The sequence below is a fragment of the Bos mutus genome, chromosome 15 (assembly GCF_027580195.1).
Source record: "Bos mutus isolate GX-2022 chromosome 15, NWIPB_WYAK_1.1, whole genome shotgun sequence".
NCBI lineage: Eukaryota > Metazoa > Chordata > Mammalia > Artiodactyla > Bovidae > Bos > Bos mutus.
In genome coordinates this window covers 57,081,869-57,095,441 of record NC_091631.1, presented here as the reverse complement: position 1 = coordinate 57,095,441, position 13,573 = coordinate 57,081,869, and the positions used below count along the sequence as shown (strand labels likewise).

Sequence of the window (13,573 nt, the reverse complement as noted above, 5' to 3'; positions counted from 1 at the left end):
TGTGCAGAAACAATGCAAAACTCTTCATGCAACCATCTGAATGCAGAGTTCCAAAGAATAGCAAGGAGAGATAAGAAAGCCTTCCTTAGTGATTAATGCAAAGAAATAGAGGAAAACAATAGAATGGGAAAGATTAGAGATCTCTTCAAGAAAATTGGAGATACCAAGGGAACATTTCATGCAAAGATGGGCTCAATATAGGACAGAAATGGTATGGACCTAACAGAAGCAGAAGATATTAAGAAGAGGTGGCAAGAATACACAGAAGAACTGTACAAAAAAAATCTTCACGACCCAGATAATCATGATGGTGTGATCACTCATCTAGAGCCAGACATTCTGGAGTGTGAAGCCAAGTGTGCAATAGGAAGTATCACTATGAACAAAGCTGGTGGAGATAATGGAACTCCAGCTGAGCTATTTCAAATTCTGAAAGATGATGCTGTGAAAGTGCTGGACTCAATATGCCAGCAAATTTGGAAAACTCAGCAGTGGCCACAGGACTGGAAAAGGTCAGTTTTCATTCCAATCCCAAAGAAAAGCAATGCCAAAGAATGCTCAAACTATTGCACAATTGCACTCACTTCACATGCTAAGTAATGTTCAAAATTTTCTAAGCTAGGCTTCAACAGTACGTGAACCAAGAACTTCTAGATGTTCAACCTTGATTTAGAAAAGGCAGAGGAACCAGATCAAATTACCAACATCTGTTGGATCATAGAAAAAGCTAGAGAATTCCAAAAAAACTACTTCTGCTTCATTGACTATGCTGAAGCCTTTGACTGTGTGGATCACAACAAACTGTGGAAAATTCTTCAAAAGATGGGAATATCAGACTACCTTACCTGCCTCATGAGAAATTGGTATGCAGGTCAAGAAGCAACAGTTAGAAATGGACATGGAACAACAGACTTGTTCCAAATTGGGAAAGGAATATGTTAAGGCTGTATACTGTCATCTTGTTTATTTAACTTATATACAGAGTACATCATGCGAAAAGCCAGGCTGGATGAAGCACAAGCTGGAATCAGGATTGCTGGGACAAATATCAATAACCTCAGATATACAGTTGACATGACCCTTATGGCAGAAAGTGGAGACACAACCATTATGGCAGAAAGCGAAGAGGAATTAAAGATCCTCTTGGTGAAAGTGAAAGAGGAGAGTGAAAAAGCTGGCTAAAACTCAGTATTCAAAAAATTTAGATCATGGCATCTGGTCCCATGACTTTATGGCAGATAGATGGGGAAACAATGGAAACAGCGACAGATTTTATTTTCTTGGGCTCCAAAATCACTGCAGATGATTACTACAGCCATGAAATTAAAAGATGTTTGTTTCTTGGAAGAAAAACTATGACAAACATAGACAGCATATTAAAAAGCAGAGACATTACTTTGCTGACAAAGGTACATCTAGTCAAAGGTATGGTTTTTCCAGTAGTCATGTGTGGATGTGAGAGTTGAACCATAAAGAAGGCTGAGCATCGAAAAATTGATGCTTTTGAACTGTGGCATTGGAGAAGACTCCTGAGAGTCCTTTGGACTGTAAGGAAGTCCAACCAGTCAATCCTAAAGGAAATCAGTCCTGAAGCTCCAATACTTTGGCCACCTGATGCAAAGAACTGACTCATTTGTAAAGACCCTGATGCTGGGAAAGATTGAAGGCAGGAGGAGAAGGGGATGACAGAGGATAAGATGGTTGGATGGAATCACAGACTCAATGGACATGAGTTTAAGCAAGTTCTGGGCATTGGTCAGGGACAGGGAAGCCTGGCGTGCTGCAATCCATGGGGTCACAAAGAGTCAGACACGACTGAGCGACTGAACTGAACTGAACTGTGTGCAGCAAAGCCTCCTGCCTTCCTCACTACCCTAACCTGGAACTTTCCTGCACTGTTTTATGAGCAAGAAATAATCCTCATTATGTTGAGTAACTAAATGTTTGCGTCTGTTTGTTACTGCAGCCCAACCTCCTCTAACAAATACATTCTCCACTCATGTCCCCATCAAGCTAAAAGCTTGCGGTGAGAAAGGGTCACAGTCAGCTCTCCCTCCCTGCTTTGTACCTCCTTTCCTACCCTCAGCTCTGCTGACCCTCTGCGGTTTCTGACCCCTCTGGGGTGGGCAGGAGAGGAGGAGAGAGGTCAGAAGCTGGAGAGATCTTACTTGACTGAGACTGTTGTAAACTCGTTGCTTTGGTCCCCATTGCTTTGGTACATGTTCCAAGTTGACTCTCTCTCATGGGTTGCTTTTATGGGGTGTGCTAAAGAGCTCTGTTTCCCCCTCCAAATCTAATCTCTCACCCGCTTCAACCTGCTTTTGTCCCAGATGGTTGACCGGCATAGACAGTATCAGAGGGCTTCTTCACCTTTTGTCATCTGCTTGAGTTTGGCCAATGGGGAGCACTGGGAGGAGACTAGGGAGAGGCAGGCGAGAGAGGTGGGGGCCTTTGCTCTTCTGATCCTCTTCCTGTTAGGCTGCACTGTCTTCCTGCGTCCCTCTGCTGAAGGTCACAGCTCCTGCCGGGAAGTTCTTTCCATACATGGCTCTCTGCATCTGGGCTCTAGTGAAGCCCTTGCCTCTGTAGGATGGTAAGGGTACCAACTGTTATTAGCTCCAGAGCAGCACTACACTGTTTCCCAAGGTCTCCTTCTACCCTGCCCACACCTTCTTGCTTTGGTTGTTCAGTTGCTCAGTAGTGTCTGCACTCTTTGCGACTCCATGGACTATAGAGCACACCACATTCCCCTGTCCTTCACTGTCTCCTGGAGCTTGCTCAAACTCACGTCTATTGAGTCAGTGATGCCATCCACCCATCCCATCCTCCGAGGCCCCCTTCTCCTCCTGGCCTCAATCTTTCCCATTATCAAGGTCTTTTCTAATTAGTTGGCTCTTCATACACATGCTATTCAACTCTCCTAAAATTATCTAATTTGAGTGACACCTATTCTGCTACTGTGGGATCTTCGGAGATGCCCCAACCAGAGCATCTAGCAGGTGCACTTCCAGTGATGTGGCCAGGGTGTCTACTATGCTGCTAGCTTAGAATTCGACACTCAGCTCCTGAGTGTTCCGTGGTATGTCCTCTCCATTGGAGGTCACGTTACCCCTCCAAGTGCTCTACTGCAAGAGGAAACCGAAGCTCAGAGATGCCTTGTGACTTGCCTAGGGCCCAAAAGCTAGTGAGTGGTGGAGCCCAGAATCAACTGCAGCTTCAGTTACCATTACAGCTAGTGCTCTGCCCTCTGCTGTGACTCCACATGCATTACCAACCAGGTTCCCGAAGCCTCTTCAAGCTCATACTCCCACCAGGTAGAAAGTGAAGTCATCCTTGTTTTCAGGGTGACCAGAATTCTGCATGGGTTAGATTGAGTGGCTGGAGCTGGTCTTGGGAGAGCTTCTTTTTCTGAAATGAAGACAAATGCATGATTGATAAGATGATTCCATCAGGAAATTGTGGGAAGGACCTACAGCAAGTAATTTAGGCCAGATTCTGCTGTGCTTCTACTGAACAAGACAGTCAGTGATTCAGTGAAAATCAGACTGCGAGCAATGGGTGCCCTCAGCAGGTAGATGTGGACCAAGTGGTGGTGCTTGTCAACACTTCACTTTGAGCGGGGACGTCTCTGATTCCATAACCAATTCTCTCCCCAGCCCCCGCACTGCTCCCAGGCCTGAAAACGTCTTACACCTTCCTGGGCATCTTTTGGCAAATACAGTATTCACATCGTAGCACTTTAGTCTACCTTTGTATATTGGAAGAGGGTGGGGACGGGTCCGTGGCTCTCTTGCCTACACTCCCTAGAGGGCAGGTCTCCTGCAAGCCCCCAGCCCGGGTTTCCCTCCAATGTGGCAGTGATGCAATAACAGGCATCAGGAGTTCCTCCCTCAGGATGCTTTTCTTGACCCCATCCATGGGCTGAGACCTCTCCTAAGTGCTTTCACAATGCCCTGTTCTTAAGACCTGTTAGTTCAATAAGTGTTTATTCAGCACCAACTATGTCCCTAGCCCGGGGCTTCCCAAGTGGCACTAGTGATCAAGAACCTGCCTGCAAACGCAGGAGACATAAAAGATGCGGATTCGATCCCTGGTTCAGGAAGATCCCCTAGCAGAGGGCATGGCAGCCCACTCCAGTATTCTTGCCTGGAGAATTCCACAGACAGAGGAGCATGACAGGCTACAGTCCATGGGGGTCGCAGAATCTGAAGCGACTTAACACATTTGCCTAGGCTTGTTCTGGGAACTTGCTCTAAAGTCTTAACATAGTGCTTGTATCACTGTTTTCTAATTATCTACTTCAAAAGACTCCAGGAAAATCACTGACTTTAAATAGGAAATATCCACCTTTTTATTATTTTAATCAAGAATATTGAAAACTTTCACTCCACTTTATGTAATCTTGCTGCATCTTAGGAGTATATTCAATAGAAATAGAAATGAAGAGACTTATGGACAAAGTTGGTTATTACACTGTTATTTATGGAACAAAACCATCAGGAAACAATAAAATATAAAATATAGGAAACATAGGTTACATACATTAATGCACATCATACAGTCAAATACTACTAAATTTTAACATTGTGGAAATACTCATATTTTTATCTTGGCTAGAATTCTGCATGAATTCTGAGAGGCTATGTCTTATTATCATTTATAAATATTTTATTTAAAAATTATTATTAAAAAATCTTTGCAGACTAGTGCATGGCACATTGCCAGCAAATAGATACTCAATATGAATTTAGTGAATGAACTGATATAGCATTTGGGTTGACTATTGGAAAAGTTGAGGTTTAGGGTTTTCCTGACAGTCTATTTTTTTTTTTTTTTTTTTTTGTCAGGAGAGGAAACCAAGTCAATCAAGTGCTATTCAATGTGGCATCAAGGTCGTGGGCAGAGTCCGTGTTAGAATGTAGACTCCTGAAGGATCACCTCCCTCTCCTTCACTCTCCTGCTTGTTTCTATGTCATCTTGTCCTGGTGTGGCCAGTACAACCACATGAGTTAGCTGTGAAGAGAGAGTTTTTGATTCTGAATTCTGTTTAGAGGCCCCAGGAAACTAAGAAAACTGATAAAAACTGATTTTTTAAATCAGAAACTGATAAAACCTGTGCAGATATCACCATGATCTCTGAATGTCCCAAAGGAGGACACTGAGATCTAGACGACTGTGGCGCCCCAAGGCCACACAGGTGGAGAGCTGGGGTGAGAAATTGTCAATTACCTTTCAGCCACACAACGCCGTTGAGCCAGGGTTGTGGTTTGGTGAGGGGCCTGCCGTGCAAGGGTTTATGGGCTCACCATCTCCTTGTTGGTCGAAGAAAGACTGATGTCCACCTGATGACTGGTGAGCAATATGGCCAGGGGGACAGGAGTTTGGGGAAGTATTGTGTGCCCTCCTTCCCCCAGCCCTCCCAGCTCCTGGTCCCGCTGTGTGCTGTGCCCTGACAGGGACTCCATGAATAGGTACAGGCATAAATTGGTATTTTGCCTCAGGAGTCTTAGAATAATGCAAAACAATGTAAGCAGCAGTTTGTATAACACTTCACAGTTCTCTAAGTGCTTTCACATACATTATCTCATTGCAGGTACCTGCTCTCATTTGAAATTGTTGCAGGTGTAAGCATATAATTAAAATATCAATTAAGCCAGGGTCTGAAATAAATCAGTCTGTGCTCGAACAGAAATCTAAAAATTAAAAAATGATACTTGTCCGTCTAGGAGTAATCCCCAGATCTGATCCACAGCACACCTCCCCTCCCTAACAAGTGTGTTCCAGCTTCATAGTGCCCATTGACCTGCACATCTATTCTTTAAAAAAATTTATTTTTTAAAAATTTTTAAATGGTCACAGGATGCCAACATTATTTATTTATCTATCTATTTATTATTATTTTATTTGGCTGCATGGCACAGCATGTGGGATCTTAGTTCCCCAACCAGGGATTGAACCTATGCCTCCTGCACTGGAAGCGCAGAGTCTTAACCACTGAACAGCCAGAGAAGTCCTGCCATCTGTTTTTTTTTTTTTAATTAATTAATTTTAATTGGAGGCTAATTACTTTACAATAATGTAGTAGTTTTTGCCATACATTGACATGAATCAGCCATGGGTGTACATGTGTTCCCCATCCTGAACCCCCCCTCCCACCTCCTGCCCCATCCCATCCCTCAGGGTTATCCCAGTGCACCACCCCAGAGTGCCCTGTCTCATGCATTGAACCTAGGCTGGTGATCTAGTTCACATATGGTAATATATATGTTTCAATGCTATTCTCTCAAAGCATCCCACCCTTGCCTTCTCCCACAGAGTCCAAAAGTCTGTTCTTTATCTCTGTGTCTCTTTTGCTGTCTCGCATACAGGGTTATCGTTACCATCTTTCTAAATTCCATATATATGTGTTAGTATACTGTTTTGGTGTTTTTCTTTCTGGCTTACTTCACTCTGTATAATAGGCTCCAGTTTCATCCACCTCATTAGAACTGATTCAAATGTATTCTTTTTAATGGCTGAGTAATACTCCATTGTGTATATGTACCACAGCCTTCTTATCCATTCATCTATTGAGGACATCTAGGTTGCTTCCATGTCCTAGCTATTGTAAACAGCGCTGCGATGAACATTGTGGTACATGTGTCTCTTTTGATTCTGGTTTCCTTGGTGTGTATGCCCAGCAGTGGGATTGTTGGGTCATATTGCAGTTCTATTTCCAGTTTTTTAAGGAATCTCCACACTATTCTCCATAGTGGCTGTACTAGTTTGCATTCCCACCAACAGTGTAAGAGGGTTCCCTTTTCTCTGCACCCTCTCCAGCATTTATTATTTGTAGACATTTTGATTGCAGCCATTCTGACTAGCATGAGATGGTACCTCATTGTGGTTTTGATTTGCATTTCTCTGATAATGAGTGATGTTGAGCATCTTTTCATGTGTTTGTTAGCCATCTGTATGTCTTCTTTGGAGAAATATCTGTTTAGTTCTTTGGCCTATTTTTTGATTGGGTCGTTTATTTTTCTGGGATTGAGCTGCAGGAGCTGCTTGTATTTTTTTGAGATTAATTCTTTGTCAGTTGCTTTGTTTGCTGTTGTTTTCTCCCATTCTGAAGGCTGTCTTTCCACCTTGCTTATAGTTTCCTTTCATTGTGCAAAAGCTTTTAAGTTTAATTAGGTCCTATTTGTTTATTTTTGCTTCTATTCCCATTACTCTGGGAGGTGGATCATAGAGGATCCTGCTGTGATTTATGTTGGAGAGTGTTTTGCCTATGTTTTCCTCTAGGAGTTTTATAGTTTCTGATCTTACATTTAGATCTTTAATCCATTTTGAATTTATTTTTGTGTATGGTGTTAGAAAGTGTTCTAGTTTCATTCTTTTACAAGTGGTTGACCAGATTTCCCAGCACCACTTGTTAAAGAGATTGTCTTTTCTCCATTGTATATTCTTGCCTCTGTCAAAGATAAGGTGTCCATAGGTGCGTGGATTTATCTCTGGGCTTTCTATTTTGTTCCATTGATCTATATTTCTGTCTTTGTGCCAGTACCATACTGTCTTGATAACTGTAGCTTTGTAGTAGAGCCTGAAGTCCGGCAGGTTGATTCCTCCAGTTCCATTCTTCTTTCTCAAGATTGCTTTGGCTATTCAAGGTTTTTTGTATTTCCATGCAAATTGTGAAATTATTTGTTCTAGTTCTCTGAAAAATACTGTTGGTAACTTGATAGGGATTGCATTGAATCTATAGATTGCATTGGGTAGATTTTTCTCTTTTTGTGCCCTCTGTCAGGAATTCTCTCTCTCGCTTTATCTATTCCCCTTAACCTTCAAAGTCTCAGTTTTCTATCTCTGATTTTATTATAGTTTTCTTAGCACTTTCTTTTGTCTGCTCCACTCCTGCAGAATTAGTTGCTCCCTACACCGAGTGCTCCCACAGACTGTGGTTTAGCACTTCTTACATTATACTCTGGGGCTTCCCAGGTGGCACTAGTGGTAAAGAACCTGTGTGCCAATGCAGGAGATGCAGGTTCGATCCCTGGGTGGGGAAGAGTCCCTGGAGGAGAGAATGGCAACCCACTCCAGTATTCTTGCCTGGAGAATCCCATGGACTGAGGAGCCTGGCGGGCTATGGTCCATGGAGTCACAAAGAGTCTGACATGACTGAAGTGACTTAGCACTTCTTACATTGTATTCTGCTAAATAACTTCCATTCAGTCTCCTTCATCAGACTGAGCATCTTGACAGCAGAGCTGTTTTATCATCTCCAGCACCTGCTGCCCTATAGGTGTTGGGTGCATGTCTGTTACATGAATGAAGACTTGAGCCTGAGGCATTTGGTGGCCAGATGGGGAGTCCCCGGTGGATTGGCATTTAGTAACCCTGCTGTCTCCCAGGTGCCCCAGCTCAATGCCAAACAGAGTGGGCTCCCTGGGGCAGAGGCCAGCGCCGAGGACCAAGTCACTTTCTGTGCAGCCCTGTTTCCACAGGAAGCTTGCTTGCCAGGCAAAGAATAAATCTCAGGTTTTACAACTTGTTTGCTTTACTTTGCAAACAGGCTTCTCATTGTAACAAAACAAAATGATAGAGAAGCCCACAAAAATCCATTTTCTTTTGCAAACATTAAAATACCTAGGAAGGATTATGGAAGATTTGGCTACTCTGAATGCATCTGGCAATGTGTTCTATGTTGCTTTTTCCAAAAAAATTGCCTCTGTAGACAGCAGATAAGGGGTGTGTGTGTGTGTGTGTGTGAGCCTGCATGCACACAAACACCGAAGACAGGGCGGACGGAGGTTCAAGTCCAGCTTGACTGTTCACATCTGAATGATCCACAGCATCTATAAGATGGGGAAGACGAGGCCTGCATTGCATTCTGAAGTCATTTGTGAGGATTGCAACAAAGCCAAAGAGCCAGCACGGTTCCTGACACTCAGAAACTCTCTCCCCACGGGCAATGGAAGCACAAAGAAAAGCACAGTTCTGGAATGTTTTCTCTCCTTGGGGACCTTGTTCACACACATTGTCCTATTTCTGTGTCATTGACAGTACTTCCCAGGGCACCTATCTTTCCCCAGGCACATCTCTCCCTGACTGGGCTGGAGCCCCCTGCAGGGCAGGCCCAGCTCAAACTCTTCCTTCTATATTGCAGAGGAGGTGCTCACTGGGTCCACAGCCCCATTGGAAAGACCCCTGGGAGAGTGAGCATCTTCTCTGTTCTGCGTCTAAGTCTCAGGATGCTGACTACTGACGCCAGAAGATGACAGCAGAAGCTGCTCCTCAACCTTTCCTCCTGGTCGTAGGTGTGAGGATGGGTAGCACATTGGGTGGACTAGAACAGAGGCTTGGCAGCCCCATCCCCACTTCTAGAGGGCTACACTTTCCCGATAGGGCGATTCCTAGTTTGAAAGGATAAGGCAGTGGATCAAGGCACTCAGTTGTTCTTGGTAACACCACGACTCTTCAATTTTAAGATTCCATTGATTAGACGGACTGCAGAAAACAGCTTTTCCGGGAACATTTGAGTGTCGATTACCAATTAAATGTATATATCTCAACCTCAGACACACTTAAAAAAAAATGCACAAATGAGCTCCGAATTGTCTCAATTTTGGCCACAGAGATGAGCTGCTGAGAGAGAAGTTTGCGAGGCATGAAGCAATAACCACCAACACAATTAGATGATAACCTTGAGAATCACCCTGGTGGTTGCCATGATGCTGGCACTGCAGATGCTCCCAGGCCTGGGATGGAGAGTGTCAAGGACTCTTGGCTGGATCCGCTGGGCTCTGTGTGTGGTTCAGGCTTTCTGGATCCCAGCCTGTTGGAGACCAGGCACATGCCTCGGTGTCTGTCCCAACATCAAGTATGACCAACCTTCAGCTGGCATCTGGCAGCCCAGTCCCTACTGCTGGGCAGCCTCATTATTCTTGGCGTGTCTTTGCTCTCAAAGTTAGGGAGTGTGGGACAGCCTCTTCCAGAGCTTTGCCCTTTCCTTAGTCTATAGGACTGTGCTTACGCCTTGATTTCCTTTCCTAAGTTCATGAAATCTACCAGGATTTTGTCAGGAAAACAGAATCCACACTAGGTATATCAAACAGAGAGGATTTAACACAGGATTTGGAATGTGCAGGTGTCGGAAGTCTGGGGCTGCATAAGGGTGATCATGAAGCACCCAAGAATTTATTTTTTTAATTGAGTTTTTCTAAATATTTATTTTTGTCTTTCTACCTGGCTGTGCTGGGTCTTAGTGGCAGGATCTTTCGTTGTGGCATGTGAGATCTAATTCCCTGACCAGTTTTCAAACCTGGGCCCCCTGTGTTGGGAGTACGACGTCTTAGCCACTGGACCAGCAGGGAAGTCCCACCCCAGAGCTTATTACCTGCTGGAAGAAGCTACCACAGCTGGGGCTTGGGAACAAAAGGGAGGAGGAGGGGTGTTACCAGGATCTGGGAGTACAGAAGAGGGGTCACAGCCTCAGGAGCCCCAACTATGGAAGAGGGGCTATTTCAGCTGGAGTTGGGATGATGGAAATAACACAGTGGCATCACCAGGGGAAGGAGAAAAGAGAGAAGGCTGAGAGAGGTGGAGGAAGAACAGTGGGCTCTGCCTTTCTCTTGCCTTCTGTTTCCCCCAGCATCTTTTCACTGAGAAGGCTTCTGAGGAAGTCAGCTGGCAAAGGAGCATAGGCCTTACAGAGCGGTATACAGAGGGTGGCCTTGGGGCTGAGAGACCATAGATAAATAATAAGTACAGTCAGGCAGCTAACAAGTATTTATTGAGTACCTTCTACAAGCCAGACACTGCTGTAGTGCTGGGGAATCAGGAGTGAACAAAACAGAAAGTCCTCGCCCCCTAAGAACCCATATTTTAGTTGGGAGAAATAGACAGCAAACATATCAAGAAAATAACAGTATCACAGATGGTGGTAAGAGTTACAGAGAAAAATAAAACAGGGAACCGGGTAGGGAGTGGTGAGAGTGGGTGGGTGGGCAGGAAATGTTTCACTGAGAAGTGGTGTTTCACTGAAAGAGTGAGGGATTGAGCCCTGACGCTATCTGGAGGAAGAAGATTATAGGCAGACACGCAGAGAAGGTGCAAAGCCGCTGGGGCCAGAGCAGAGTGTACAAGGGGAGAGGCGCGGTGGGCCCCCGATATTTGCATCCAGGAGTTCAACCAACTGCGGATTTAGAACCCACAGATACGGAAGGCAGACTGTACTGCCATTTGGCAGGATAGGAGCCTGAAGCATCCTTGGATTTTGGTATCTGCAGGGGATCCTGAAACCAACCCCCTGTGGATACTGAGGGACAGTGGTGATAGGAAATGAAGCCCCGGAGATAGCCTGACAAAGGCAGTTTGGGTTCCAAAGAAAAAGAGACCCCTTGGAACAAGCAGGACATCTAAAAACCTTTACACAAGTTTCTATTAGGCCCTGGCCCCCTCTGGACTGCAGATCTGGGTTATTTGCACTGGTTTCCCCTCTCACCCCTTGTAGGCTGGGAAGAGAGATAAAGAGGTGACTCTCAAGGACACACTCTGCAGGGCCTGGGAGGACACTGTAATGGCTTTATGCTAAATGAGATGGAAAGCCGTGCTCACCTTCTGCCCTGTTGACACCCACTTTCTCCTCCCCCACTCCGTATCGGGAGCTGAGGTCCACTTTGAGTCCTAGTTCAATTACTGGAATTCTCCTTCCTCTGATCTCGACATTCACACATCTTCTACTAGACTGTCAGAATGTCAGAAAACAGGACCCTGTCTGTGTTATGTATCACTGTTTGCATAACTGGAGCTTGGCATCCAGTAGGGGCTTAGTAGGAGAAGGCAATGTCACCCCACTCCAATATTTTTGCCTGGAAAATCCCATGGACGGAGGAGCCTGGTAGGCTGCAGTCCATGGGGTCACTAGGAGTCGGACACGATTGAGCAACTTCCCTTTCACTTTTCACTTTCATGCATTGGAGAAGGAAATGGCAACCCACTCCAGTGTTCTTGCCTGGAGAATCCCAGGGACAGGGGAGCCTGGTGGGCTGCTGTCTATGGAGTTGCACAGAGTCGGACACGACTGAAGTGACTTAGCAGCAGGGGCTTAGTAATCACCTACTGGATGAATGAACACTTAAGCAGATCTTCATAGATCTCCTTTGTCACCAGCACTGTGATGGGTCAACTCAGATGACTCAGTCAAAGCCAGTGTGACAAGGCCAATTGTCATCAGTACAATGGTTAGTTGGAGCAGGCTAAATAATAGCGCAGTTGTTTGATTATATTTTAAAACTGGTTACATGAAACTTGTGTGGTTATAGTCTCAGGATCCATGAAAACTTTGGGGCCAAGGAGTTACATACTACTCAAGTATGTCCACCCCACTGCTTTCTTATAATGATGGAGGTCTTTTTTCCCCTCCCTTTTATTAGTGATGAAGGTTTTGTTGGAGATAATTGTATTTTTAGCAGCACAGTTAATGAACTAGCTAAGCATCAATAGACAGAATCATAAAACCATTAAACACCAAGAGCAATAATGGGAAACTGTGTCTGGTGGTAATGAAATTAAGTGTCTTTATGAGGTCACTTTATTCCTTTTCTCCTAGGCTCTCTTGCCCTCCTGAGTACATGGTGACTGCTGCTCCTAATTGCTGTTTCACTAAAATGCACAATGCCATCCATTTTGTGTTTTAATTCAATGTATTTCTAGGGCCTTCAGGATCATTAAACCCTTCACCAAGAGATAACAATGGAAGTGCTGATTATGAAAGCTTCTGGAAATGGCCCAGGAGTGTAGGAGAATGCGGAGCACAGACAAGGTTGAGAAGGGAGAAAAAAGGACCTGCTGGCCTTGGTACTGGATCCAAACTAATGAGAACTGGTGCTCAAGTTTGAGCCCATGGGAGTGTCTGGTACAACCTCTGAAGGTAGGATGGGGCCACTCCTAGAGGGATGCAACGTCCACAGTTATCAGTTCAGCTCAGTTGCTCAGTCGTGTCTGACTCTTTGCGACCCCATGAACTGCAGCACGCCAGGCCTCCCTGTCCATCACCAACTCCCGGAGTTCACTCAAACTCACGTCCATCAAGTCAGTGATGCCATCGAGCCATCTCATCCTCTGTCGTCCCCTTCTTCTCTTGCCCCCAATCCCTCCCAGCATCAGAGTCTTTTCCAATGAGTCAACTCTTCGCATGAGGTGGCCAAAGTTCTGGAGTTCAGCTTTAGCATCATTCCTTCCAAAGAACACCCAGGACTGATCTCCTTTAGAATGGACTGGTTGGATCTCCTTGCAGTCCAAGGGACTCTCAAGAGTCTTCTCCAACACCACACTTCAAAAGCATCAATTCTTCGGTGCTCAGCTTTCTTCACAGTTCAATTTCACATCCATACATGACCACTGGAAAAACCATAGCCTTGACTAGATGAACCTTTGTTGGCAAAGTAATGTCTCGGCTTTTGAATATGCTATCTAGGTTGGTCATAACTTTCCTTCCAAGGAGTAAGCTTCTTTTAACTTCATGGCTGCAATCAACATCTGCAGTGATTTTGGAGCCCAGAAAAATAAAGTCTGACACTGTGTCCACTGTTTCCCC

The 13,573-nt window shown here is 44.8% G+C and overlaps 1 long non-coding RNA gene across 4 annotated transcripts in view; it reads left to right on the top strand.

The window, feature by feature from the left end:
• Positions 1-13,573, top strand: part of LOC138990958 (uncharacterized) — a 135,285-nt gene that overhangs the window by 74,449 nt on the left and 47,263 nt on the right. For 2 of the 4 annotated variants that reach the window (XR_011466987.1, XR_011466985.1), the window contains exon 1: positions 12,746-12,907. The exons of the other annotated variants lie outside the window; for them this stretch is intronic. This is a non-coding gene — a long non-coding RNA (uncharacterized lncRNA). Of the gene's footprint in view, positions 1-12,745; positions 12,908-13,573 lie in introns of those variants that run through there. 4 annotated transcript variants of the gene reach the window in all.